Below are 27,542 nucleotides of genomic sequence, written 5' to 3'. Positions count from 1 at the left end.
ACTGCCAGCAGACGTACTGTCTATGTACACCACTGCTCAGGTGTGCTTTCTGGACACAGAACTTACTGTTGCCACAATATTGACAAATTTTTTCTTCAACAAAGAAGCAAGAATTTATAAAATTACTGTGTATTTCTTCATAGGTATAGCTCATTTGTTCACCTAACTGTATGCAAAAAGGCATTCATTTTTCTCTTACACCCTAAAGGAAATATAATACAGTAAGGCCAGTTTCCTTTAATGTTGTTTCCTATTTAAGCTGGAATTTGCTTCACAATATATAGAATAACATATTTATATTATACTTCAATATTCTTGAAGTTGGAGCTGAGCTAACTTTGTTTTCATTCTTAATGTTTTTGGTATTATTCCTTAGATCTGAGACATATTCTTGTTACTGATCAGCTTTGATTTAATATAGTTGAAGTCCAGCATAGTCCAGGACCTAGAGACCTGTCTGCTGTGATATTAGTGTTGATGTCTTTAACAAGCTTGACCTACACAAAATCTCCCTCTCCCCTCTGTGACATTCCATGTAAATTTGGATATCTACAGAACACATCAGACAAAGTGGTTTACAGATAGCCTTAATCATATTTTCCACAACATTGTTTCAGTTTTTAGCGGTAGGAAGCTATCCATGCTTTGCTGCTTCTTCTGGAACACTATTCTCCTAGAAATGAAGTTTATAGATTTTTGTGTCATTCTTCTATTGTTCACAGGAATAAGGAAAAAGGTTTTGTTTGGAACCTGGTGCTAGAGGGCCGCTGGTAGAGGAGCTGTGCCTGGAACTACAGTGCCAGTAAGTTGCAGGGGAGATTTGTCAAGAAAAGATTTTCCTCATACCCGAAAGATCGGGGAAGCTGGGTTGCCGCAAAGCATCTACATGTGCTTTTACAGTAAAGAGATGAGGGGTTTAGGGTGGCTTTAAGCTATAAAGACGATGAGGTTCACCAGCTAAGGAAAGGAGCAAGGCAATCAGCATGTTAAAGCTTTCTTCTGCTTTGCTAATTCCTACACATTCTTCATACCACCATTTGTCACAGAAAGAGGCTTCATTTCAACATTGACTTTCCAGGTCTTGACAGATATTCATATTTAGAGTGTTCATTATATACATTATACATTAATATAGATTGTATTATTTTTTATTTGGGAATAAAGCAGGAAAGCATCCTGCCTTGCTTTTCTTGGCTTGGGACCACAAAAAATATTGTAAAAGCTAATCTGAGGATTGCTCTTTTTCTTTCCCAATTCATACCGATGAGTATAATTGAAGAAAACAGGTTAAAGATAAAGTTAGCATTCTCAAGGAAATTATTATGTTAAGCCTCTCTAGAAAATGTATTACTTTGTTTGCTTTCATTTTAGATGAACATAGGAGCATATTAAAGACATTATTCATATGCATTCTTAGTGCGTATTAAATTTATGTCTCCATTACATTGTATTCTGCTCCATTTTTTTGCCTCAAGAGTCTCTGCTATAAAGGTGTAGTTAATTTCTAACATTGGCAATTTCAGTTGGTTTGATAATTTATTGCATTATATCATAAAATTCCTATAATCTCTGATGCCTATTAAATATGAACCTGGGTGAGTGAAGAAAAGCTCTCAGATGATATAATTATCAAGGTACATGCCAGCTGTACTGCTATAAAATATAACATATTCACTGTAGAAGATGTCAAACAAATAGCTGTGGGCTGGAAAACTTTTTCTTACTATTTCTGATATTTGTAAAGAAATATGACCAAGGGCAGAACCAACACATGAAAATATTTGAAGGAACATAGTTCTTTATCACTTTTTTCTTAGGTGGCATATTATAACACCAAGCCTACGTGGTGGTTCTCGCAGCAAATTGCAAACTGATATCTTAAATTATATACCAAATTACATGTCAAATGAAATTCAAACAATACCATGTCTTTTACATTAAAGATTCCACTACCTGAAGCTGGACAGCTTTACAGATTTAACCTCCTTGTTAAAGACTTGTGTTCACATTTAAAATATGCTAAAACTACATTACTGAGAGTTACTTAAATCTGAAGTTTAAATGTGTGCTTACTTTTTGTTTAGGTGCAGATGAAATTAAAGTACTTGGTTTTTGGTTCCTTCCATGATGTGACTGCATGTGTAATTCCTGTAACACAATGAAGCGTTATATCAGATTTAATTGATAGAAAAGACACATACAAGGAAAAAAATCAAGCAGGTAGAAGGAGATTTGACGGTGAGCAATGCAAAAGAGCGACGCAAGACAAGAAGGTGGAAAAGCAATATGGTATCCATCACTCTGATATTTCAGAATAGGTTTTTTTCCAGTCCAGCTGCTGAATGATCCTCATAAGTATTGCAAATTCTGCCTTTGCCCTGGGGTACCATTTTGCAATCTAACTCTACTTTCAAAAAGGTATATTTCTTCCTGTGAAACTTTTTCCGTATGAAACTTCATATTCTAGTGAAAATCGTTTTTGAAAGTTGTCTTAAGAGAAGCTGATCAGAACGGTTCTTTTTCTGTCCATGGTTGTCAAAATAATGCTTCAATAAGAATTTCCCTAAGAATCTCTAAGTAATTATGGCAACAATTTAAGAAAAACATTTTATAAAGTATTGAAAAAATGAAAAATTACTGAAAAATGAAATTTTGAAATGTTGCATTTCAAAAAAGATTGTTTCCTAAATATATATTTTGTTTTAATTTGTAATTCTTTTGTATTCACAACATAAGTATGAAATTGTTTCATAGCAACACAAAGAAAAAGTCATTTTGATACAAAAACTAGATTTAGGTAGTAAAAACTGCACTGATTTTTGTAAAACAGTTAAAACTCCCTAATCTGTTGTGGCTATGACGGTATCGACATTTTAATATAAAATTTAGTATGAATGCATTTTCTTGACTGATTGTATTTACACAAGATTGGTTCATATGTCAGGGTGGAATAATTCTTTTTTTTTTTTCTTCTTTCCCAAAACATGCCTCAAAATGCAAAATTTTTACTTTAACCAACCTTTTCCCTCAGTAGTCTCTCAACAGTATACTACTGTTTTGGTAGTCATCTGAATTTCATTCAGCATTTTCAATTTATGGGTAGGATAATTTAGTGATTAAGGTTTCTGAGTGTGACCTTAATCCAGCTCTTGACTGAATTAGAGTCTGTCATTGGAAAAGTCTGATAAATACAACTTTATTCTGTAATCATTATCCCTATTTACTGAATCAGTTGAAAGTATAAACCCATTCATTAATATATTTTTCAAATAGTGTCAGCAGTATATCTTCCCAGATATAAATCTGGCAGTAAAGGGATAAAATACAAATACAAGGAAATATATTGTGCTTAAACTTACTTTTTCATTTAGGCAACCAGTCTCTCAGCTGTCAGCGTGATCTTGTCTTTTAGAGTACTGAGCTTGTTCAGCTCTTGGGGAAGTTTGAGACAGCCGTATATACATGGAAGTGCCTACTTTTTACAGTGAAGGTAGAGGCTCTAGGAATCTTATGTCTGTTAAGTGTAGTTTAGTATGTCGTGTTCGATCAATATTGCTGCTGGCATAACCCAGAACATCACAGATACTGGGAAAGAGGAAGGGAAAAGGAGAACAGAATGCAGTTGCTTTTTACCCACACTATCTGTCTGTATTTTTGTCGTCATCTATCGGCAGGCTGTTGTTGCCACAGTAGGTGTCCGGTACAGTGGCCACTTATGCCTGAACAGAACTTGTTTCCATCTTGAGTGCAGCAGTGGTGGTGGTGCCTGGCAATGCAGGCAGCAGAATTCAGGGCCCCACAGGAATCTCTTTGCTCTCTGTCCCACAAATCAACTTTCTTACATTGTGTTGTAGGCTCCAGAAGAAAAAGCTGAAGCCCTCACTGAAAGAGAAAAAAGGTGAGGGGAAGAGGGAAAAAAAATCTTGAATACACATGTACATGCATATTTGATGAAACAGCTTTCTTTTGAGCTCATTCCAGAGGTAATGTACAAACTTTTTCAACTAGCTATCATCTGTGAAAAAATATGTCTTGAATTAGATGCATTCTGTGGTACAGGTGGCACAGGGTCTGCTTGTTTTCGGAACAAAAATATCCTCTCTGTTTATAGCATAGTTCCCTCAGTGCTTCAGCCCAGTAATACTTACAGGCCTCTGTGCTAAACAATGTACAGACTCTTAGTGAAAAGAAAAAAGCAAGCAATGCAGGTCCCTAAAGATTTACAGAAAAGATCCTCAAGACATGTACACAAAGTCAGAAGGGTACAAGATAATTTTCTAGAGGCCGCTCGTAGGGTAGGTCAGCTGGAATGGAGCTCCAGCCGCCGTCTCCCCACGCTAGCTGGACGGCCTCTGGACCGCGCTACCTGTTGAAGAGTTCCCCTCTGAACAGCTTTGGAAGTGAGAGATCTGTACACATATATTAAAAGTCAGACTGTACAAGGGGGCATGAGGCAGGTTCAACTGGTTTTTTAATATCAGATTACAGAAGCTAAAAATGTCAGGGAAAAGAGTTTCAGGGGAAGTGAATAAAAATAGCAAGAGATCAAAAAAAGAAGAAGCTGGACAAGCAAGATATAGTGGAAGGAAATGAACACAGGCTTGGAAAATATCTGTATGGTCAGCCCAGTTTCCAGTGCTCATGGGGGAGTAGAGTTAAAATGTCTAAAACAGAAACAGAATTTTCAGTTTATGGTACAGAAAACCACAGGCTGAAGCAATCAGACTGGAATGCATTTTTTGTAAGTTAAATTTAAGGCATAGCTCCAGAGCATTCCAGGATAGCCTGTAGATTTCTATAACAGTAACAGATTTTTAATAGCTCTTTTGACAATGCATGAGGGATTGAAGAATAGGGTTGCAACCAAAACCTTTTTCAAAAGATTCTTAGCAAACGAGGAAAAGAGTCTTAGAAGGCTTAACTCTTCAGTAGTTCAGATGCCAGGGATGATGAATAAAGAATTATATCACCAAGCATCTGGACATACAAGGTATAGGTTAATAAGATCTACCATGAAATTCAGACAAATGTAGTTTGAGTATATTAGAAAGATTATTGAAATTGTGAGATAATGCCAAACATAAGGATTTATACCTGCTGAAGGCTGCATGTGGAAGGTGTTCATCTTTGATGTTCAACTGACCAATGAGAAGGTTGAAAATTGTGGTCAAAAGCTGACTGAAAATGTTTAGATGTATAATATTGCACACAATTCTGTGTCTGAAACACATGCAAAGAAAAAATAAAAGAAATGTGAGAGCCTATAAAACCTATCATAACTTAAGACAAAAGGTAAAGATCTTCATAAGACAGAAAGGATTTTGAACTTCTTTGTGTTTGTACTTTAGACCATCTGTGAAAAAATCTGAATTTCTAAGAGCTAAAAAGTCCACCTGATGAGGTAAGTGTCAAAATGAAACACACAGAAGTCAGACTGCCATTAAAGCAGTCATGAATTACATGCATCCTTAAAACCCATTTTGGGCAAACTGATGATTTCTTTTTAATGATTCTTATGTTGAGTAATTCAGCCGCTACTTGCCAGGTATCTACGCAAGGCAATGATGTTTATTTTTCTGTTGACATAATCAGGATTTATTTGAAGTGTCTCCAGAGATATGACTAATAGATGTATACACGGAGTCCTCAAAGAGATTGCTCTTAAAATTAAAGGTAGGATAGGCCAAGTATTTTAAAAATCCACAAGAGTGATGGTAGGTAACTGGAGGCAAAGGTAGTAAGGCACAGATTTGGGCTTGTATTTTTACACCTACTGTGCCCTTCACTGAGATGTTTTCTTTTTTTTCCTTAAAAGTCTCTGTGCTTCCTAACATTGAACAACAAATGAATTCCTGTTTTTTTCCTGTGTTTGAGTTCAGTAGGGTCATATGTAGGATAACATGAAGATGCTGATATCTGTTTATCCTTGCAGTGCATTTAAAGTATACGTAAAAGGTAAAACGCCTTTCTATGTACTGACAGCACATTTGGGTTAATATATTCACATCTTAACTTGTAGCCAGATCTGCTGTTTTAAATGATTAAATGTTAAATCTGGTATTTACTCTTGAACTGTGCAAAAGTCAAAGGGAACGATTTGTCAGCTCATTCATATTTTGCTTCTGAAGCCAGTTAACTAATCAGTCTAACAGAAAAAGAAGTAAGATAAATGGAAGCCATTCTGTTATGTAGAAAAGTGTACATGAAGCTAAATTTTTCACATTTAGCTTCATTTCACCTGCAGTTATCACTGTCGTAATTGCTTCTGAGCACTCAAGGTGCTCTTCATATTGCATCTATGGTATGAACGGTTTAAGCTCTTTTGGTAGGCTACTAGATTGCAGCACTGGAATTTTCTGTATTCTTTTTCCTGTATTCTAATTTAGAAAAAATCCTTTACCTTTTATATAAAAGGGAATTTGCTAAATAAACAATAAAGTGTCAAGAGCTGCATGAGCTACCAGTTTCTGCTGGAAACAAGCTTGCATATAGGAAATCCTGAGCAAATAAAACCTTGTTACCATTGCTAGTATAGTTCCCATTAGTTTATTTTAAAAAGATGTGATAATCTAGGCTCAAATATCTTGCAGTAATTTCTTTTCCTGACATGGCTTCTATTGATTTAAGAAGCAATGGGGTCACCCATTGCCTCACCTAAAACCTGCAAGAGGGCTATCGCTGTTTTCAGTTCATGATAGTCATCAGGTGTTTCTCATTGTAATTTCATGAACTAAATCATATGAAAACCCCTAAAAACTATAGATTAGTGTGTTAAAAAAAACTATTTTTAAAAGGGAATAAAGAAAAGTCTGTGCAAAATAGGACTTTTGACCATTTGTATTGCTGCATCGTAGTATGTTTCTTTACTGAAAACTCTTTAAAGCCCAAGGAAAATGCCAGGATTTATAAAAGTCTTTTCCTCTGTTAACACATAACGGTTTTCTGACTAAATTAATTATAATGGCATACTTAGCCACATATGTAGAATTCTCATCAGGGTTTGTAATCTGATTCTGTGCAGTGTGATTTTGATTGATAAGTTCCATCTTAGTATCTTATGATGGATAAGATAACGAACAAGTCAGTAGATCCAAGGTAGCTGTGTTAAAATTGCTGTAAAAGGTATATTAGTTTTCTCAGTTAGCCAGATTTCTGATGGTAGACTGCGAGACTGTTCAATAGGCACACTTATTTTGGCACTCTGTGCACTTTAAAAGAACTTCATTTTTAAAAACCCTCAGCTTTGTGCCAAAGAAGTACAGGAGTAGGACTGGATTTCTTTCTTTTACGGTTTGTCAGAAATTTAATGTAGTTTTATTGCATTAAATTTTCAACTTCTCCAGCTGCTGTAGGAAATATATAGCTAAACAATAAGCTCAGAAAGGTAAATGCATGCATGATGTTCTTAAAATACTAATGCAAACTGAGCTTAGTTCAGAATTTCCAAACACACATCTTTTTTTTTTTTAAGGCTCTGCAGGCCTTTTTAAAAACCCCTGTGAGCTTAAATCAATGTATTTTACTGGCAGTAGAGTTCATGTTATCAGCCAAAAATGTGTGGGTCATCAAATACTTTTATAGACACATAGTGAATTTAATTAGTCATTTATTATAAACATGAGGGTTTTTTCTTAACTAAAAAAAAAATAATTCAGTTACCAGGAGTTTCATGCCTCCTTTCATAGAGTAACTTTCAGCTTTCTCTCAAGTGTTTGGGTTTTTTTCAAGAAATCCAACTTGGATTCAGCTTTTTTGTCTTTTCTATTAATATAATTACAATATCCAGCCAAGTTATGAAAGTACTCTTCTGGAAAATTTGACAAGATAAAGAGAGCAGTTTTCATGGAAAATATTTTGTGATTTGAAGTTTTTGCTCCTGGACATTCACATGCTCCACTACATTGGTGTAAGTACTTCTACTGATGTCTAATGGAAAGTCATAATTGATGAAGTATTCCTGGATTCAGGCTTTACTTTTGTCCCAGCTTTGTTCACTGTTTTACCACAACACTTTTTTCTTGTTTGTACTAAAAAAAAAAAGGTAGCTTTTCCTATCCATAGTCCATTTTGTGGGAGTGTTGCTCCTTTCTTTTGCCTTGATGACAAATAGAAATCAATGCTTTTCTAATATTAATTCTGAAATTAATAGCCACTTCTGCTGAAGAATTTTATAAGACTAAAAATAATGCATATGCAATATCAGTCAGGATCTGTATAACTGATTTGACCCTATGAGTTATATCAAACTGATCTGTCTTTTGCATATTAAATATTTATAGACAATATATGACATGCCTTCAAAAGCATTTTGCTTTCTGGACTGACACCTTAGCCTTGCAAAACTCATCCCAGTGTTCCTGATGCACTTGGACTCATGTTCCCTTAGGATGTAGCTACTACTGGACCTCAAATTTCAAGAACTGGTCTAGTGAATTGTCATTTATTGCCTGAGTTAGATAAACATAACAGTGTGTGAATGCAGAGAAACTGTGCTAACTTTTCGTATCACACTGCTTTGTCCATGGAAAGCACTATTACATTAGTTATAGTATATAAGTAGGCACTATCTAGGAAAATTTAAAAACAAAAACAAAAAGAAACCCCAAACATTTAAATAGTGGATTTTGCTTTTCTTGAAGTTGAGAAATACAGGCAAATATGTTCTGCTTTTTATTTCCCAAGAAATATGGTCCTTTTCAAATAAGTTACATTTTTCTTTTGTGTCCTTTAGCCTACCCCAAGTGGCTTGCAGTATTTATCAACTTTAATCAACATGACTGACAGGAAACCTGATAATAGAGAATAGCTGTCTCCACTGGTGGGGTAAAATCTTTTGAAATGTCAGTAGTGAATACACTGTATTTACATTTCTTTGGGACTCTCGCGTTTAAAAGATTTTCATCTTTTACACTGGAGGGATGAAAGTAAAGGTTATTTAACTATACATCAGAAATTGTATCTGATGACAGTGTGACAAAATATTCCTGCTTTAGAAGTACAGAATGTCTGCCTCTCATCTCTGGTGCTGTTTCAGTGGTGTAGCAAGTTCATAGCTACCATTTGTCCTCTAATATTTGAAGCTGTTCATCATCCAATTAATGACAGTCCTGGAGCTTTCCTTTTTAAATCCATTTTGGGTTTGGCCAGCATATTAACTCTTTACAGAGATTTACAGTATATTAAATATAAACAATTAAACTTAATAATAAATTACTTCTAGACTCATGAGACACACTGCTTTGGCCATAGGCAGGGCTCTCTGTGAAAAGGGCTGAGTTGTCTGGTTGTGCTAGATCACACTGAGCCTTGGCCAGATGCGTGCTCAAGAGAAAAAAACATGCTACGGCCATGCTGATCCCATTTGGTTTCAGTATGTGAAGTTTGAAAGTTTGGAGAACTTTGGCTTTGTGTTGTCTATAATGATCATTGAATTCATTAGGACCATAGGCCAGTGGTTCCCTTTCTTTCATGTCCTCTGTTCTGGGTGTGGGATTGCTAAACTCGAGGCTTGTGGTTCAGCTAATTGCAGCAGTTGCTGTTTCTTCTGGATATCCCCTCTTCCTGAGCATTGCCCTAAGACAGAGATCCTCATCCTCTGCCTCTGGGTGCACCCAGTTTTATGTTGGATGTCACATGGTGCAACTGCTCGGGTTGGGAAAGCTGAACTCCCAGATGCAACTTGGGGTTTGATCATATTAAAGAATTGAGGAGAGTAACCAGTGAGCTTCAAAAAAATAACACTCTGTTTTCTGGTATTTTCTACCTCTGCATGTCTTTTGAATGATACTTTGTGTTTCCATTGCATTAAATGTCAGATTCTCAGCCGTAATTGTGCTAGTCTTAGAAGGTTTTAGAAGAAGAAATGTCTGCATAAAGAAATGCTGGAACCAGGAGGAATAGCTGGAAGTAGCTTGTTTCTCAGTGAAAGGAGGTTTCCTGATCCCTGTAGGTCCCTTTTGGTGACTCCATTATCCTAGAGAGCTACTGACTTCCTTGTGAAACATTTCCGCTGGCATTTCAAAATTCAGAAAATGTTTTAATTTTAAACTCAAGATATAGTAAGTTTTGCTTTTGACTACAATTGTTAAGAGTATTGGTCAAGGAAATATTTAAAAATTATTTTGGAAAAAATCTGTAACAATATTTCAGAAAATTTTCATGGAAAATTATATTTTAATGTTAAAAATGCCTTTAAAAAAAAGATTATAAATTTCCACAATATTTCTCAAGGAGGAAGTTCATATTCTCTGGCTTTCTTTGAGCTTCAAACATCATAACTTTTTTTAATCAAGAAAAATCGCAATAACTTTAGCAGGAGAGTAATTAAGATGTAGAGAAGAGATCCCATCCAGGCAACAACCCCCCTTTTACAAACATGGTACACCTAGAAATACCACAGTGTACCTACGACTCACCAATACTCTATTTTTTTTCCCCTTTTCCTCTATCCAATAGATTAGTTTCAGATGGATGTCCTCTGCCCAGTGCTGTGCCCAGAAGTGAAGTTACCAAGGCTGACACGTTCATCTGCTGCCAATCTGATCAGGGCCTGGAGAGAGCAGGCGCAGGAGAAATGAAGCATCTTTCAGTTGCTGCCGGGAACGTCCCACCGGCAGCATGGCGCAGCCGAGAGACGGCTGCGGGGCACCAAGGGTCTGCATGGATGAACCCTGCGCTTATCGAGCAAATGACAGCTACCACGACGGCTCAGGCTGGAGGGGAAACGAAGGTAGGGAGTACGCTTTCACCAAAAGCACTTCTCTGGGTTTGCTGTGACAAATGGCTGTGTGCCTTTTAAGTATCAGAAGTCTGTCTCTTACTTCCCTATGTACCATAATACCTTTGCTTTCTTTAAGATAAACTGTATCCAACCAACCTGCTGGCGTTTGCGTGAAAAGCCTCCCATGTCAAAGATCTGCTCTGTCTCTTAAAATGTACGAAGCTTCTTCAGGAGAGAAACCAGGCCCTTGAACAAGAAGTAATGAGAGATGATTCATTAGGGAAGGGAAAGGAAAGGAATGCAGGTCTGCAGCAGGGCAAGAAAAGACTGTGACTCCCTCAGCTGCTCTGCGTGAAACAATCTGGAGTCTTGCAGTGGAGGGTAATTCCTGCCCTGGCTGCGTAAACCAGCAACAAGATTTAGCATCTCTAGAGTTACTGCACAAAGTCAGCTCTATTCCATTTAATCTTCATCAGTGCTTCTGTTTTCCACTGTATTTTCCAACACGTTCAACAACAACAACAAAAAATCCCTGCACATAAGCAAGTAATCCTCAGGATTTTTTTTATTATTAAGCAGGATCTCTACTGAGAGCATTTTAAACCAGAGCATTCAGGTATGCTGGGATTATTGTATTTTCATGTGTGCTACTCACACCTCTGAAAGCTCTCACCATCTAAAAGTACCAGTACTCCAAAAGAAGTGCTTCACACTGGTTTTGAGTGGACAACCTCCACACAATAGAAGACAGAAAGGGGGTATTGCTGTAATTAAAAAAAATCGGAGCAAGGAGGCAGGTTCTTGCTAATACCTACATGAATGTGTAGCCTGTGCACTGCTGAATCGCATTTTACTGATAACCCAGGGATTAGACACATGTAAATACAGTAAATGGGGAGCGCTGCCAAGTTGCCACAGTGAATTATGTAACTGTAGTTGCATGTACTTTCTCACTGAACAGTCAGAGCTGCTCATGTTTGCAGCCCCAGTTTTTTTTTTAATCCTGCACCCTGTATAAGGGCACAGGGCATGGGATTATATGTAATAGCTTTTAAGATATCATTTATTTAATTGTAATAGAGAAAGTCGGGTATCTGGGGTTATTTGCAAAATGAAAGTAATGGACCTGCTGAGGACCCGCGTGGTAGGAGTCAAAGGGACCAGACACTCCCTTGCTCCTGCTCAGGGCTCATTCTAGCTATCACTCCATGTAGTAAAGAGTGATGTCTTGCCATGCACGGAGCACGGCAGCAACCAGCCATTTCATGCTTCCCTGTTGTACTGGAAAGAAAGTAAGAGCTGGCCACACTCTGGTGTGGACAACATCCTTCTGCAGCACTGCCAGTGCATAGCGGGGGACACCGCTGGGTTTGTCTGTGTGTCAACCAAGTGTCACACTGTTGCTCACCAGGAATAACAAATTAGGGGCAACTAGTCTACCCTTAAAGAACAAATTTTGGTAGCAAGAATAATCCTCATTAGACCACTCATCTTTTACTGATCTGACGTGCAGGTGCACAGGAAAGCTCATAAACATGCCAGTAAGTACTGACTGATTGGAAGTTTCTGTGCTGAAAAGCTGTGTTGCCAGATACATGATTCGCTCTTAAAAACAGTCAGTACAGCCTGCATGTTTCAGGTTCTGAATAGTACAAGGATCTCTCTACAAGGAGTCTGACCAAACCAACCAACCAACCAAACATAAAATTTGTCTGTGAGGTAATTGACCCCATAGGAACATAGGAAGACATCACATGGCACCAGAGTGATGCTAATTGGTGACTGCAACTCTCCACATACAGAATCACAGAATCACAGCATGGTGGGGGTTGGAAGGGAACTCTGGAGATCATCTCGTCCAACCCCCCTGCCTGAGCAGGCACACCCAGAGCAGGGGGCACAGGAACGCATCCAGACGGGGTTTGAATGTCCCCAGAGAAGGGACACCACAGCCTCTCTGGGCAGTCTGTGCCACTGCTCTGGCACCCGCACAGGACAGGAGTTTTTTCTTATATTGAGGCAGAACTTCCTGTGTTCCAGCTCGTGCCCATTGCCCCTTGTCCTGTCCTTGGGCACCACTGAAAAGAGTCCAGCCTCATCCTCTTGATACCTGCCCTTTAGATATTGATAAGCATTGATGAGATCCCCCCTCAGTCTTCTCTTCTCCAGGCTGAACAAACCCAGGTCTCTCAGCCTTTCCTCATAAGGGACATGCTCCAGTCCCCTGATCACCTTGGTAGCTCTCCGTTGGACTTGCTCAAGCAGTTCCACATCCTTCTTAAACTGGGGGACCCAAAACTGGACACAGCACTCCAGATGTGGTCTCACTAGAGTAGGGTAGAGGGGGAGGATAACCTCCTTCAACCTGCTGCCCACACTCCTTTTAATGCATCCCAGGATACCATTGGCCTTCTTGGCCACAAGGGCCCAGTGCTGGATCAGGGTCAACTCGTTGTCCACCAGCACTCCCAGGTCCTTCTCAGCAGAGCCGCTTTCCAGCAGGTCAGCCCCCAGCCTGTACCGGTGCATGGGGTTGTTCCTCCCCAGGGGCAGGACCTTGCACTTGCTCTTGTTGAATTCCATGAGGTTCCCCTCGGCCCAGCTCTCCAGCCTGTCCAGGTCTCGCTGGGTGGCAGCACAGCCTTCTGGTGTATCAGCCACTCCTCCCAGCTTGGTATCATCAGCAGAGTACACTGAATGGAGGAAGTAAGGCTTAAAAATTCTTTTTGGAAACTGCACATGTGATCCTTTTATGGGTATTTGCTCACACAGAAAAGGTTACTGCATTCAGTGCTAACTCCCACATAAGAAGTCAAAATTAAGAACATCGGTATAGATAAGAGAATATTCTAAACTGAAAAAATTAATATTAGTTTAGAACAAGTGTTTTGATGTATTTTGGGAGCTGCACTGGAAATATATTTACATAACATAGTTTGGATATTTGAAAACACCAGAGAATTTCACAGTATTCTGAAAGATGTCACGGTGAGTCAAATGACAGCATCTTTCTGTTGGCTCACAACATACCACCTAGGGGATAATGTTTTATTTAAGAAGAAGCAAGCCAGGGGATGTTGATGACCAAAAAACTTAAAACGAGAAAGTATTGAGAAATCAGGAGCCAAAAAATTTTAACAAATGGATTTGAAGGTTGAAAACTACAGAGACTGTGCTTCCGCATGACATGTTAACCATGTCTGCAGAACCTTGTAAGTGCTTAGTGAAAAATAATCCTCAAAATGGGGAATTCCTCTCCTGGGAGAGTGTTGAGGGAGCTCAAGTGACTTGCCCAGACCAAAAAGAGACCCATGATGGAGTTCAGCTTAGGATGTTGCCCTCTGTGACTACTGGCTTTTCTTTCTTCTGAAGAATATGATGATACATCTTCAGGTGATGAAAAAGAGAGAAATGTGATACTCAGTTTAAAGTAGATTTTTGGAGAAATGTTTGATCTACAAATAGAGAAAGCATTCTGTTACAGAAAGGCATATGAATTCCCAAGGAATTAGTTTGAGTTGAAAGAGCAAATACTATAAATAAAAAAATAGTTCAGGAAGGAGTTAAAAGAAATGTCTGAAAGCACAGCATTAGGACCATTTTTGTTTACTTTATAATTTACTGACCTAAATTTGCCAATGACATCAAATTGGGAAAGGAAGATAAAATAAATTCGGAGGAACAGAGCAAATAAATTCAAAATGATCTGGATAGATTCAGCTTAGAGGCTGGATAAGTAGCTTATTCAGCTCAGTTCTACAGAAGTGTGAAGTAATAAGATTAAGAACTAAAAATAGTAAAAGAGGACAGAGCCAAAAAGAAAATACAACAAATAACACAATCCTGGAAGAAGAGTAGACTAAGTATTTTTCCCCTGTTTATGGGGGAGAGGATACAACTTGCTGGCGGGCAGAGCACAGGGGCCTTTGTCAGCCCTGGCGGGGGCCCAGGAGCTCTGCAGCTACGGACCAGTAGAGCTATGGGGAAGCAGCTCTCTGCAGGGACGCGCACTCCTGCGGGCAGAGGGATCACGGGGTCACACCCTGGGGCTGTGACCAGGAGGGAGAGGAAATGGACAGGTTGCAGGTTTATTGCATTTAATTATTTAATATATAGCTGGCACCAATACCAGTTGGTGAGCCTGGACTCACCATGTGGGGACATGCAACAGCTCTGGCAGTCCCTGCCCTGAGTTGTTTCCAATTGACATAGTGGTTTTATTCTCATTTTCAGTTCAGCTGTGTGGTGCATTTTTTTTCCTTCACACTGTATTTAGGTGCCTAAAGCACCATGATCAGTGTAAACAAATCAAAGTTTATGTGTTATCTATTAGTAAGTTTGTGGTAATCGTCCATTTTGTCTCAGGGAATTAAAAAAAATATTATCATTAAAACTGAGACTTGAGGAAGACAATGCTAAACAATTTTTTTTTAAAATACAGACTTTATTTTACCCTCATATACTTAGAAAAGTGAATCAATAAAACTTTAAGTATATTCTACTGAAGAAGAACACAAAGTCTTAGATAACTTTTCTTTAAATCACAAACGATCTGCTACTAAATAATTAAAGACACCATTAGCAGCCACCTTCTGTTCAAAATCAGGTTACTACTTTCTCTTTAAGAGGTACTTTTATTGTGCTGGAGAAATTATACTGAGTATTCTCTATCTAATGTAGCAAAATAACTCTATAATTGGATTTGTTCAGAGTAATGATAACAAGATTTAAGACACAGTTGCAACACAGGAAAACTTAGTGTAAAAACACTATTCTATGTCTTCAGCTGTCAACTAAAAGTATATTGAATTTTGCAGAGCAAATTCAAGTAAAACTGTTGAGATTAAAAGTGATAAAGCAGCAACAGTGAGATCAGAATCCCTCCAAAAATTAGATTAAATCCTCCTCAGGACCATAAAAACCTTATTATCTTGACATGACTAGATCAATCATTGCAAGACAATTATCTTAACAAGTTAAAGTTGCTTTGGTACAGGAATTTTAGACTGTGGTTTTTTTTTCTTCTCTTTGGTATGAAAATAGACTGTGTATGGTCCAGGCATTCCGGAGCAGAAACTGAGACAGATGCATTTAGGCTCTCATGGTGACAAATAAGCCATAAAGTCTATCTGTAAACATCAATAAAGTCCTCCTTTAAGCAACAAAAGCTTATGTTATATTGAACTGTGAAATAGAACAACACTAGCTCTTGTCATTATATAGTTTATTGACTTTAGTATGAACTTACTTAACACTGGTTTTGTCTCTTCACTTCTAACTCCAAAGTCATTCTTGTAGCAGAAATACTGTGTTACATTTCCACTGCGTGCCTATTATCAGAAAGCTCATGTGTCTTACCCTGGAAATTAATGCTCATGCCATATCTCTGAAGATGACCGATGCTATTACTGATAAACGTAGAATTGAAGAATGATGTGAGAATGGTCACAATATAATCGGAGCCAGAGCCAAAAAGAGGGGATCCCAAACTTTTTAGCCTCACTAATGACAGAAGCAGGACTTCAGCCTGGTCAGGAATACTATCGGTATTCAAAGAGAAAACCTGCACTGCAGATTGAATAGTTTTTTCAACCTTCTTTGAACATTTTCGTTCCCTTTTTTGTCTGAGAATTTCATGTGCCTTTATTGCTTCTGCTGGAATCTCTGAAGTGGATTTTGTCCACCTTTCACTGCTGTGCAATAGTTTTGTGGACATTCTTGTTACTTTGGAGAATCATTGACCTGGTTTTGGATTGAAAACTTACTCACTGCCTACAAATGTAACTCTCAGGCAAATCAATATGGGTCTGTGTCAAAGAATGTGGCAAACACGGGCTTTTATTTCAGGTCGCAAAAGACCCTTGGTATAATCTTAAAAAGTGGTTGCTTTAAATTCCTTCCAAATAAAAGCAATCCTTTGTATTTTGCATCTTCTGAAAGGTATTTAAGTCAAGATTCATGCTTTTAAAGTTTTTTGTGTGTTAATCTCAGAAATACTTTCCTACTGAATGCACTTTTAGTAGGAAGCACCTCTTAGAAACGATGGTATAGTATGGAACCAGTACAGAAAATGCTTTTACTTCTTACTGTGTAGAAGCTAATTATGACTCTAAACGAACAAAGCCATTTCTTTTGCACTATAAACCAGTTATCTACAGGTGAGCTCTAAGGCAAAGACGCTATTTTATTAAAGTCACAGCATAATGCAAATGAAGACCAGGTAATTTTCAACAAAACCAAAATTTTCTATCAAATATGATAGAAAAATTATACCTAATTTCCAATATTATATTTTAAAATATTTTCATCTGCGAGAGTTCATAATACAAATTATACATGCCTAAAAAATTGGAGTTTTATACACTTGAACTACTTAACAACAGTGGTACAAGAGAAAATACTGAAAAATGGCTTCACAGACCCGTGAAGGACAGCTGGTATCAGATAGCCTTACATAAATAGTAAGTTTAACATTCCACACTGGTTTAATTCCCACACAGTTTTTCAAGTTTTATTAACCCAGACAAGTCATAATAATTATGATAAACAGACATTGTCATCAAAAATCAGCAGAAATTTGATAAGATTAAGTACAATGCAATACATATTCCTTGCTCACAGTCTGTATAATAAATTACTCCTAGGCTTCAGAATGAGGCATCGTATAATTGAGCAAAACAGATCAATCTTTAAGGATGCTTATTTAAATGCAAAACAGAGTTTTGAGAATGGTAAACTTGATTAAAATCTCTCTTTAAGTGCAAATCACAAACAACAATATCTAATACTCACCGGCCATAACCATCTTATTAATAATACAATTTATTGTTCAGATATAATTGTAAGGTCTTAACGATGTGGCAGCTCTAATCTACTTTAAAAATTAGAAACGATGAACTCCACAGTCTTCCAATGTGGCTGAAATACACACAACGGCTGAGTGACTAGCATTTGGTTACTGAAATCCATTGCATCAGATTAAATGGTCAGGCTTTGGGTGTTTGTCACACATCATTTTCCCCCTCTTTAATGGTGTGTTCCATAAATTATACATTTTCTGCTATTGTGTAGATATTAAAATCAGATCCAGAAATGACTGAACAGGAATTTGGCCGTCTCATTCTTGAACACTTTTTAAATTGGTTCAATCTTCACATGCTGGCAAGACTAGATTTTTTTTACTTTTTGTAAAATTTCCTAGATAGGTGCAGTTGTGCTTTTGCATAGCGAGAGCATTACAGACTTGAGATGTCTGGAAAGGCTATGACTATCTAATACTCTAAGCAAAACTAAATTAAAAAAACCCCTAGTCATTCTAACTTATCTTCCAATAAAAGACTATTCTGATTCAAATAGGAATTTTTGGCAATCACATGCCGTAGTCCTGTAAAACAGAGCTCTTCACTGAAAGCAGTGACACCTGTCACCTTCTTTAAAGGTATGAGAGGGGCTATGATTCCTTCTCATCTCACACCTTTACACTGTCATCCCTTTTACAACATTGGCAGGGGGTTAGTACTTACCTTTTAATTATGCATTAGGTTCGTTTTCAAAGGCTTTTTAGTATGTGTTTGTATGTGTGTGTCGAAACACACAGGAGTCCCAGGCCCCTTGAGAAGGAGCTGAATCAGTCACACATCCTGGGTACCCTAACACTCCGTTACTATATACATATACATACATATGAAAGAATAGCAGTGGCTTGTGGTCATAACTAGAAAAATATTGTTTTGCTCATGGTTGCCATGCGTTTCTGAAGTCCATGAAAGATTTGGGAAGGCAAAATATCACTCAGTGTACAGCTGAAACTCTTCTTTTTTAATTTTACTTTCAGAGAATCCCAGAGTTGGACAACCAAAGAACAACTTCCCAGAGAGAAAGAGGTGATAGCTCTTTACTCTCAGGTACAGTTTTGCCATCAGCATCCGTGATCTGTTTTCCTTCATCACTGTATCAAACTTCAGCAACAACAAAGTTTCTGTTGGAAACAGGACTTTCCATTTACACTGTAACAGCAAGCTGAAGAATGAGACATCTGATCTCTGAAACAGTCTTAAACTTCGGTGAGACATAAGCATAGTAAGTGGAATATTTATTACTTTAATAACATCTATTACTGCAATGTTAATAGCCATTTTTTATGACCAATAAACTACTTATTAGGAGCTCTGTGACTGTGCAGCTGAATTAGGAAAGAACGAGCTTTGAGTCAGGCATTTTAATGTAGTTTATATTCCTGCACGTGTAAACCAGGTTTGGGAGTTGAAGTGTTTTTACTCTAAGTTTATTCAGTCGCCTCTGAAAGTCTTGAAAATAGTCAGTCTATCATTTATTACAGTCTTTGCAGCACAAAATAAGAATCCTCCTGTGGTTTAAATGTTTCCTTGGTGTTGGGAGTCTGTTTCACTGAAAGTGAATGAATTTCAGGAAATAGGACCAAGTCTAACCGTTGACAGGCACGGAGCAGCAGTGGCTTCCAGCCCCCTGCTCGGCTGCTCCAGTGCTCATCCAGCACTGCTCCAGGGCTGGCCGCAGGCTGACTCACATGGCTCTGCTCCTTCACGGCAAGAAAGCTGAACCCAGCTTTAGCAGAAATAGAAATTCAGCTGCTGGCTATTGCAGGGAAAGTGGATTGACAGATTCAGCAAGCTAAGTGGCCTGACAAATTCCGCTTTGCAGCTCTACTACAGGATTGATAACCTCATCTAGGGAATGGGACACTGTAAGAAAAGGGTAATAGTTTAGCAAATATTTGTAACTATTTAGTCTTACGGTTAAGTGATTATACATCATTGGACTTCAACACACAAAAGCCTTTTCCTGTGTTCTGGAAGTATGGCCTTTGACTTGTATCCCCATCTTCCTCACTGCCTCTGCCATCTCCCACTGCCACATGTCCTGTTTTGCTCTGCATAGCATTGGACGATGATGGCAATAACTAAAATAATTTGTTAGCTAACCTAAATGAAGTTAACATGAACACAACTTTGTATCAAACACTGCTGAAGAAACAAGAGGCTAGATTTTAAAACACAAGTCATTAAGCTCTCTGCTTCATGTTTTGCTTCCACAGTCCATGTATTTTCGTACATTAAAGCTGATCACTTTCTGAAGCTGATCATTTCTTTGTAGAAATGTTGGCTAGCTCAGTTATTAATACGTAAATCAATTCTATCTACATCGCGATGTTGCTTCATCATCAGCAATCCTGTTGAGCTAGGAATGCATCTCCCTGAAAATGCTCTAAATGGCCTGCTGATTCCTATCTTAGAGAAATGAGAATCAGAGACTGTTATCCTATAGTGTCATACAGCAGCATTCCTCAGTAGCCTGTCATACATGATTCTGTGATATGAGGATATGCAATTGTCAGTGCTTTTCTAAGTATGAAATGTCTGTGCGTACACATGTGGACATACAATATACTGTATTTTGTATGGTTTTTCACTGCTTTTCCTAGTATGTGTTCACTCTGATGGAGAGAAAGCCATTTGAAAATGCTATGGAAAGTCATTTTGCTGTAAGTGTTTGCTGAATCAATGAATCATTTTGTTTTACAGTGGCACCTAAAAAGTGTTTGGCAACATCCAATAAATCCTGATGTTTGCAGTCTAGAAATAAAAGGAGGGGAGCAGAATAAAATGTCACCTATATTTCAATGTTTTTATATTGGCTGTACTGGACAGAAACTTAGAGCAACGGAAGTTAACCAATTTCATGCAGCTGATTTCAGTGTACCAAGAAGTTATACAAAGGAAGAAATAAATGAGAGAAGCTGAAGTTGTGAGCAGATCTGATTTTGAAATGAGAAGAGGCAGAAAACATAAGTAGCAAGGTGCAAATTTATGAAGATTGCTGAGGAAAGAACTGTAATTTTGACTTTGATAAGGTAGAAGGGAGATATCCAACATCTGGGGTGACACAGTCAGATAATGTGCTGTTTAGCAACCATGTTTTTTTCTATGAAACAAAGATAAATGTGAGTATGCTGAAAAAGCTAGAGAAAAGAAAGTTAAAACATTCAGTGTATGTGATCTCTGATGAAAGATTTTGGTTAAAATTTCATTAAAAATAAATTTAATTTCATGCAGATCAGAGGATTACTTTCTAATTTAGCGAGTAACAACATAGCGTACTGGAGTGTATAGTCCACTGCTCTGAGCCTGTAAGCTGCTATTAACAGAGCAAGTAATTAAAATATTTAGATTAGTGTCAGACAAGGATTACAATAGGAAACTTTAAACTAGGACTAACTTTGACTGTTAAGTTGAGGGTTTATTAATTTTTTTGTGAACTTGAGGCTGACTTTAATTTCCAGTATGGTTTGTCTCATGTAAGGTTGAAGGTGGAATTGAAAATACGTCATGTGCTTTAAGAGGCAAGTCTAAATTTTGCTTAGGAGAAAAGCTACAATAAGGGTTAAAATTTCTGATCAGAAATATTGGCCATTTGGAATGAATCTGAAATATAGGCTGTGTGGACATGATAGCTGTTCTTCAGCTCCAACCTGTGACCATCACCATAGGCAAACACACCTTGACAGCGGTGCACCTATACTCCCAATCTCCTGTATTGTAGGTAAAGATGAGTAGTTCCTAGGAAAGTCCCTATTCTTGACTTGCACTGATCAATCTTTGTTGGGGCTTGTTTTGCTGGGTTGGTGGCAATGTGCCTTATAGCCTTTGGTCTGTCGATGCTGTTGCTTGGGTCAACCCTCCCTGTCATGCTGGGAGCCAGCAGCCATCTGGGCACTGAGAGTGCCAGTGCTGTGCAGCCCCTCCCCATGCTGCTGTCCCACTCATCGGGGTCCAGCTTGAGCATCTCTGCAGGGTTCCCAACTCAGGGGGTCACCAGAGAGTGTGCATGAGGTTGCTCACCCATACACTCCTGCTTCTTGTCAATAACTGTGTCATGAGGCTTCTTTAGAGCAACACAAATGACAATGAAATTCAGATTAGCATGTAGGAGAGAACTGCACATCCTGAAAATTCTTGCTGGATTTCATATCACTGTTTATAAGAACTGAGGGTTTCTTGTCAAAGTATTGACAACTGTGAGGCCTGCTGTGGATGGTTAATTTATAACACCTAATTTGTTTTTAAAAGAAAAAGGTGCTGCCTCATTAAATCATATGGAACATACAAAAGAAAAACTGAAGGGAGAAAAAAGGCCAGTGGCATGGAAATGTGATACCCACAAAAAGTGCCTAATTACAAGCAGGTTAGCCAGAGAAATGGCCAAACTAAACAACTACATATATTGTTGGGGCTGCCTAAGGGCTATGCTGGCAGCACAGCTCTGTCTGAAGTAGGGCAGTATTAGGGGGAGCTGTTAGCATCCTCCTGCTTTTGTTAGATCAGATATTTTGCTGGTTTTGTACCTACCTTTTTTTCCTCTTAGTGGACTGAATATTATTTATACATTTCCCTTTCCATCTTCTATAGGAAATTAAGTGGATAAAAAGCGATTGTGGGCTCCTGAGACCCTGAGGTTTCTAGAAGATTACTTTCTCTGGTATTTGGTGTGTGATATAAGAGACCGACCTTGTCTGTCAGTAATCTGCTCTTGACAGACACAAGAAATACTGGCAAGAGGAACCTAAATAAATAAAGTGGATACAAAACAGATTAAGACATCAGCAAAGTGGCAAAATACTCGTTTAGAAGCCTAACTTCAGGCTTTCGGGTTGGTGATCTCAGGCAGAGCAGAGCATAGATGAGGGTGGATACTCCAGCTTTTACATTCCCTTTGTGCTGCAAAACATGCTGAGAGGCAGCCACTGACTCAGGCTTAGTAGCTGACTCAACACCAAGTAGACGTTATAGCTGGTTTTGGGTCAGACCTCAAGCTGGGAATGATTATTATGATTTTAGGATAGACACCGATTGCATACTTGTCACCTCCTTAGAAACAGATATGGAGAAGAAAAGCTTGTGAACTGATACTTGAGACAAATCTGGAACACACTCCATTCAAAAAAGCTGCAGTTATTCACTGTAGAGTCGTGGTTGACCGTTATATGCTCTGTACCAGTGGCAGTGGATTTGCTTCTCATTTGTTTATGAGTTCACCGTGCGTCTTTCTTTAGACTCTCACAAGAAAGAAGTCGGCACCACAACCCAAAGGAAAGGAAACACTGCATCTGCCCAGTAGCCCTCACTGGGAGGGATCCCCACTAGTGAAAATACATTACAGCTGCCAACCCAGCAGCCACTTTATTAGTTTTCCTGTGTAGTATGCACAGATGGCACAAAGCTTGGGAACTGTAATTGTTGGAATAAACTGACCAAATTCACTCTTGACTAAACTTCGCAGCTTCCTTATTTTTCTTGTAACTTATGGCAGGTATCAATAAGAAATAGATACATTGACGACCCATAAAATCCTGCTGTTTGCTTTCCATAAAACATTATTGTAATATAGAGAATACTGAAAACACCACGGTATTCTCTTTTATCAATCTGCTACAATCTGTGGAGTTTGAAGAATGTTCACTCTTAAAATAATTCTTCTATAATATGTACCAATGCATGCAATGGTGGTACTGGTGTTGCATTCATGTACTGTCATGGTTTTAGCTGGGATAGAGTTAATTTTTTTCACTGTAGCTGGTACAGTGCTGTGTTTTGGACTCAGTATGAGAATAATATTGTTAACACACTGATGTTTTAGTTGTTGCTAAGTAGTGCTTATGCTAGTCAAGGACTTTTCCAGCCTCCCATGCTCTGCCAGGTGCACCAGAAGCCGGGAGGGGAGGGGGCACAGCCAGGACAGCTGATCCAAACTGGCCAAAGGGTTATTCCATATCATGTGATGTCATGCCCAGTATGTTAACTGGGGGGAGCTGGCCAAGGGGAAGCTGCAATCATGGCTCAGGGACTGGCAGTGTCCGTCGGCAGGTGGTGAGCGGTTGCATCACTTGTGGGGTTTTTTAATTCCTCTTCCCCTGGGTTTCATTTCTCTCTCTAATTATTTTCCTTTTCATTGTATTATCATTATTATTATTATTATAATCATAATTATTATTATAATTACCATTTTGACTATTACTATTTTATTATTAAACTGTTCTTAACGCATGAGTTTTCTTGCTTTTGCTCTTCCGATTCTCTCGCCCATCCCGCTGGTGTGGGGGGAATGAGTGAGTGGCCGTGTGGTGCTTAGCTGCTGACTGGGGCTGAACCACAACAGTCCTTTTTGCATCCAACATGGGCATGTGATTGACAGACTCCAGGATTATGAAGCAAATATCTCTTCCTCCCTCATCCTGGCTGTGGAGAAACTGTCCTGGAAGGTTCAGCAGCTCATAGAAGATATGTCCTACTCCTCACCTGAACAGATCGGTATCTCAGCCATTAGGAGTAAGCATCCCTTTGCTGAAGAGAGAGGATACACACCACAGGCCACATTATGGTTTTACCTGTGTGACCACAGGGAGGACATGTGGAAGTGGGATGGAAAATCTACCTTGACCCTAAAGGCACGGGTACATGAGATGCAGGGAAAAACAATCACTCAGGGGAGTTCTTCCAGCAGAGTTGCTGCTTGTTTCCTGTGACGAGGTCACCAGACAGAGGAGTAGAAGCACTGATTTTATTTCTAAGCATAATAGAGGGACTTTTAATTCACATTTACAAGAAGTGAGTTGCGAATTCCATGATTGGGACTAGAAGGGCCCTGCCTCCAGCCGGGTGGAGGAAAGGAACAACAGGGTTTACTGGACTGTGTGGATCCGATGGCCTGGCGCGTCCGACCCACAGGAGTATAAAGCTTTAGTGGACACCGGCGCACAGTGCACCTTAATGCCATCAAACTATATAGGGGCAGAACCCATCAGCATCGCTGGAGTGACAGGGGGATCCCAAGAGCTAACTGTATTGGAGGCCGAAGTGAGCCTAACCAGGAATGAGCGGCAAAAGCACCTGTGGAGAATGGCCCTACCTGGAGCCTCTGGCAGAAAGCACATGGGGAGACCTGGGGTCGACCCCTAGGGTTTTGGAGTCGGGGATACAGAGGGTCCGAAGCCCGCTATACTCCAACTGAAAAAGAGATATTGGCAGCATATGGAGGGGTCCGAGCTGCTTCAGAAGTGGTTGCTACTGAGGCACAGCTGCTCCTGGCACCCCGACTGCCAGTGCTGGGCTGGATGTTCAGAGAGTACGTCCCCTCCACACACCATGCAACTGGTGCTACATGGAGTAAATGGGTTGCACTGATCACCCAGCGGGCTCGAGTAGGAAACCCCAGTCACCCAGGAATCTTGGAAGTGATCATGGACTGGCCAGAAGGCAAAGACTGGAATATTGCTAGAGGAGGAGGTGACACGTGCTTGAACAATTCATTATCCTTATTTCCTTGGTTTTTTTGTAGTAACAGCTAACTGTGTAATAACACTGGTAACACAGCCCTTGATCCCACTTCTGCTTACTTCACTGTCCTCTAAGTTTTTGAACTTTGCTGAAAGTGTAAAAATATAATTCCTAAATATTCACTTAGCACATAGACAGCTAACTAATAATCTTTATATTTATCAGTGTCACAAATTATTAATTTCATGTCATGTAATTTTCTGTAAAATAATTTTGCAAATCATATGACAATTGTTGAAAATTAAAAATAAATCTGTGAAGGTACTACTTGAAAGTAGGCAAGAGAGAAATCAGCATCTTCTCCCTCATTAGCTGAAGCCTAGTTTAATGTACTCACATTGTGAATATTTTAGAAACCCACTTTTGTTTCAATCATCCTGCACACCATGAGCAAACTATTGCTTATGCCCCTTCAGTGAGTTTGTTTTCCAGTACGTTGCCCAGATCTCATTTCATTTGGACAGAGTTGTGTGAATTGTGAATGGTGTCACAATGTCTATGTATGTATTTATTTATTTATTTGTGTTATTTATTTTTAAGGTCAGTGTTGATGATTACAAAAATTTGTTAGTATTGACATCATAAGATGTTCACTTGCATATCCCATAACTGCTGTTAATTGCTTTCTTGCTTTAGCTAGTAGCAAAAATGTTCTGTGTGAAGGGGACTGATAGGAACATTGGTACAATGTTTATTAATTATAATTTTAATTTGTAATTATTCACTTTTTCAGCTTACTTTTCTCTTGTACCCTGGAAATATAGTGCCTACTTGATACAAGACTTCACGTTGATAGTTGGGTCCATTGTTGTCTATTAGCCATGTCATCTTCAAAACTTTAGAGGTGAATATATATACTAGTAGGTTTTAATTAATTGGTATGATTTTCATGAAAAGTCATTAAAACTCAACTCTATACGTAATTGTTGCCAACCACCTTATTTTTTAAACAAGTAATTGGTAGTAAATCTCAGAATCCCCGTTATATATGAGATTCGCCTTCTAGTGGATACCCAGATACTTCAAGTGTAGAAGAAAATAAAAAGCCACTGATTAATCATTCAAAAGATAGGACCTTGATCTTTTATACTTTTATCTTATCTGAATACTAGTGAGTGAACCAAATCAGATTAAAGGAGGAATGTTTGTCTCTTATCCCTTAGACTTGGTGAAATCTGGGCTTATCTGCCGAGTGTCAGCTATATTTGTGCTTCAAAATCCAAACATCTGTTTTCAGGCAGTGTTTTCTTTTTTTATTAACCTCCATCACAGCCCAGCATCTGTACAGTAATTCCCTATCAGAATTCTAAAGATTTTAAACATACGACATATGACAAAGATCAATTTAGTGCCAATGTTTTGTGGTCACCTCTGAATATGAAGGGGAAACCTAGATAAAGCAAGAATAGCTTAGTGTAAAATTCAGTTCTATTCCCTTTTATTTCCCTGCAGGCCTTTCATTTCTAGTGGAAACGTGTCCTTCTGACATTTTAATGGAAATGGTGGATGCATTGTCCTGGTACCATGGAGGTTCAAACAATTTTTATTGAAAAACAGTAAGTCACAGTAATTCACATGAACATTAAATAATAGAGTCTCTTATACTGCAGTATTGTATGGGGGAAAATACTAACAGTAAAAACAAACTTAATTTTTGTGATTCTGTAATATTTATTTCTGAAGAAGGCAGAGGTGTCAAAAACATAAGCTAAAGTAGACAATGTTTTTTATCTGAATTAAATGGATTTGTAATACAACCAGCATTGAAGCCGAAGTAAAGTTTCTAAGTTTATCCTCTATGGCAGTAACATATAGAATAATAAATGCTTGGGTTTTTTAACTACTAATTATTTTGCTCAAAAATTTTAGCTTACCTTTCTGCAGATTAATTATAAGCAAATATTAAATGTTTAAAATTTTAAAAGAAATTTTCTTTTTATTTCAAGTTAGAATAATGAACACGTTTATGAGCTCTTCCTTCTTAGTATTTTAAAAATCTATTTTAAAAACCATCATGATATTATGCAAAACTAGCTGCTGTAATTGCTTGCAGCATTCAGGATGCCCTTTCCATGTTTTCTACTGGCTACAATGTTAGTAAAATTAAGCTCAGTATTTTGCAGCTGTTGGAATAGTGTTTATAAATGGCTTCACAGTATGATGCCAGTATTTTCAATGTGGGTTTCCAGTTCAGAGAAAACATAAGTACCTTTTCAAAACTTCAGATGTGTCACCGACTTTTGTGGTCAGATCCATACTTAGGCAATCAGTGTAAAAGGCCTGCATGCTGAAACGTTAATCACAAAAAAGTCTCATGGATTCAGGTGTTAGACTTCTTTGACTACTGAATGCTGCTTGTAGTGATTAGCTACCTTTATCATGAAAAGTTATAAACTCAAAATATTAATCCTGGACATTCTATTTGCTATCTGAGTATACAGGGGAGAAAAAAA

General features: G+C 38.4%; 1 long non-coding RNA gene across 1 annotated transcript; it reads left to right on the top strand.

Annotated features, from left to right (window-relative positions):
- The first annotated feature begins 719 nt into the window (after positions 1–719).
- LOC135314589 (uncharacterized) lies at positions 720–25,920 on the top strand. Its single transcript, XR_010374099.1, has 4 exons — positions 720–802; positions 10,456–10,729; positions 18,555–18,799; positions 25,823–25,920. It is a non-coding gene; the product is annotated as an uncharacterized LOC135314589 (long non-coding RNA).
- The last annotated feature ends 1,622 nt before the right edge of the window (positions 25,921–27,542 follow it).

This window comes from Phalacrocorax carbo, chromosome 8 (assembly GCF_963921805.1).
Source record: "Phalacrocorax carbo chromosome 8, bPhaCar2.1, whole genome shotgun sequence".
Taxonomy (NCBI): domain Eukaryota; kingdom Metazoa; phylum Chordata; class Aves; order Suliformes; family Phalacrocoracidae; genus Phalacrocorax; species Phalacrocorax carbo.
This window is presented reverse-complemented; position numbering and strand designations above follow the sequence as displayed.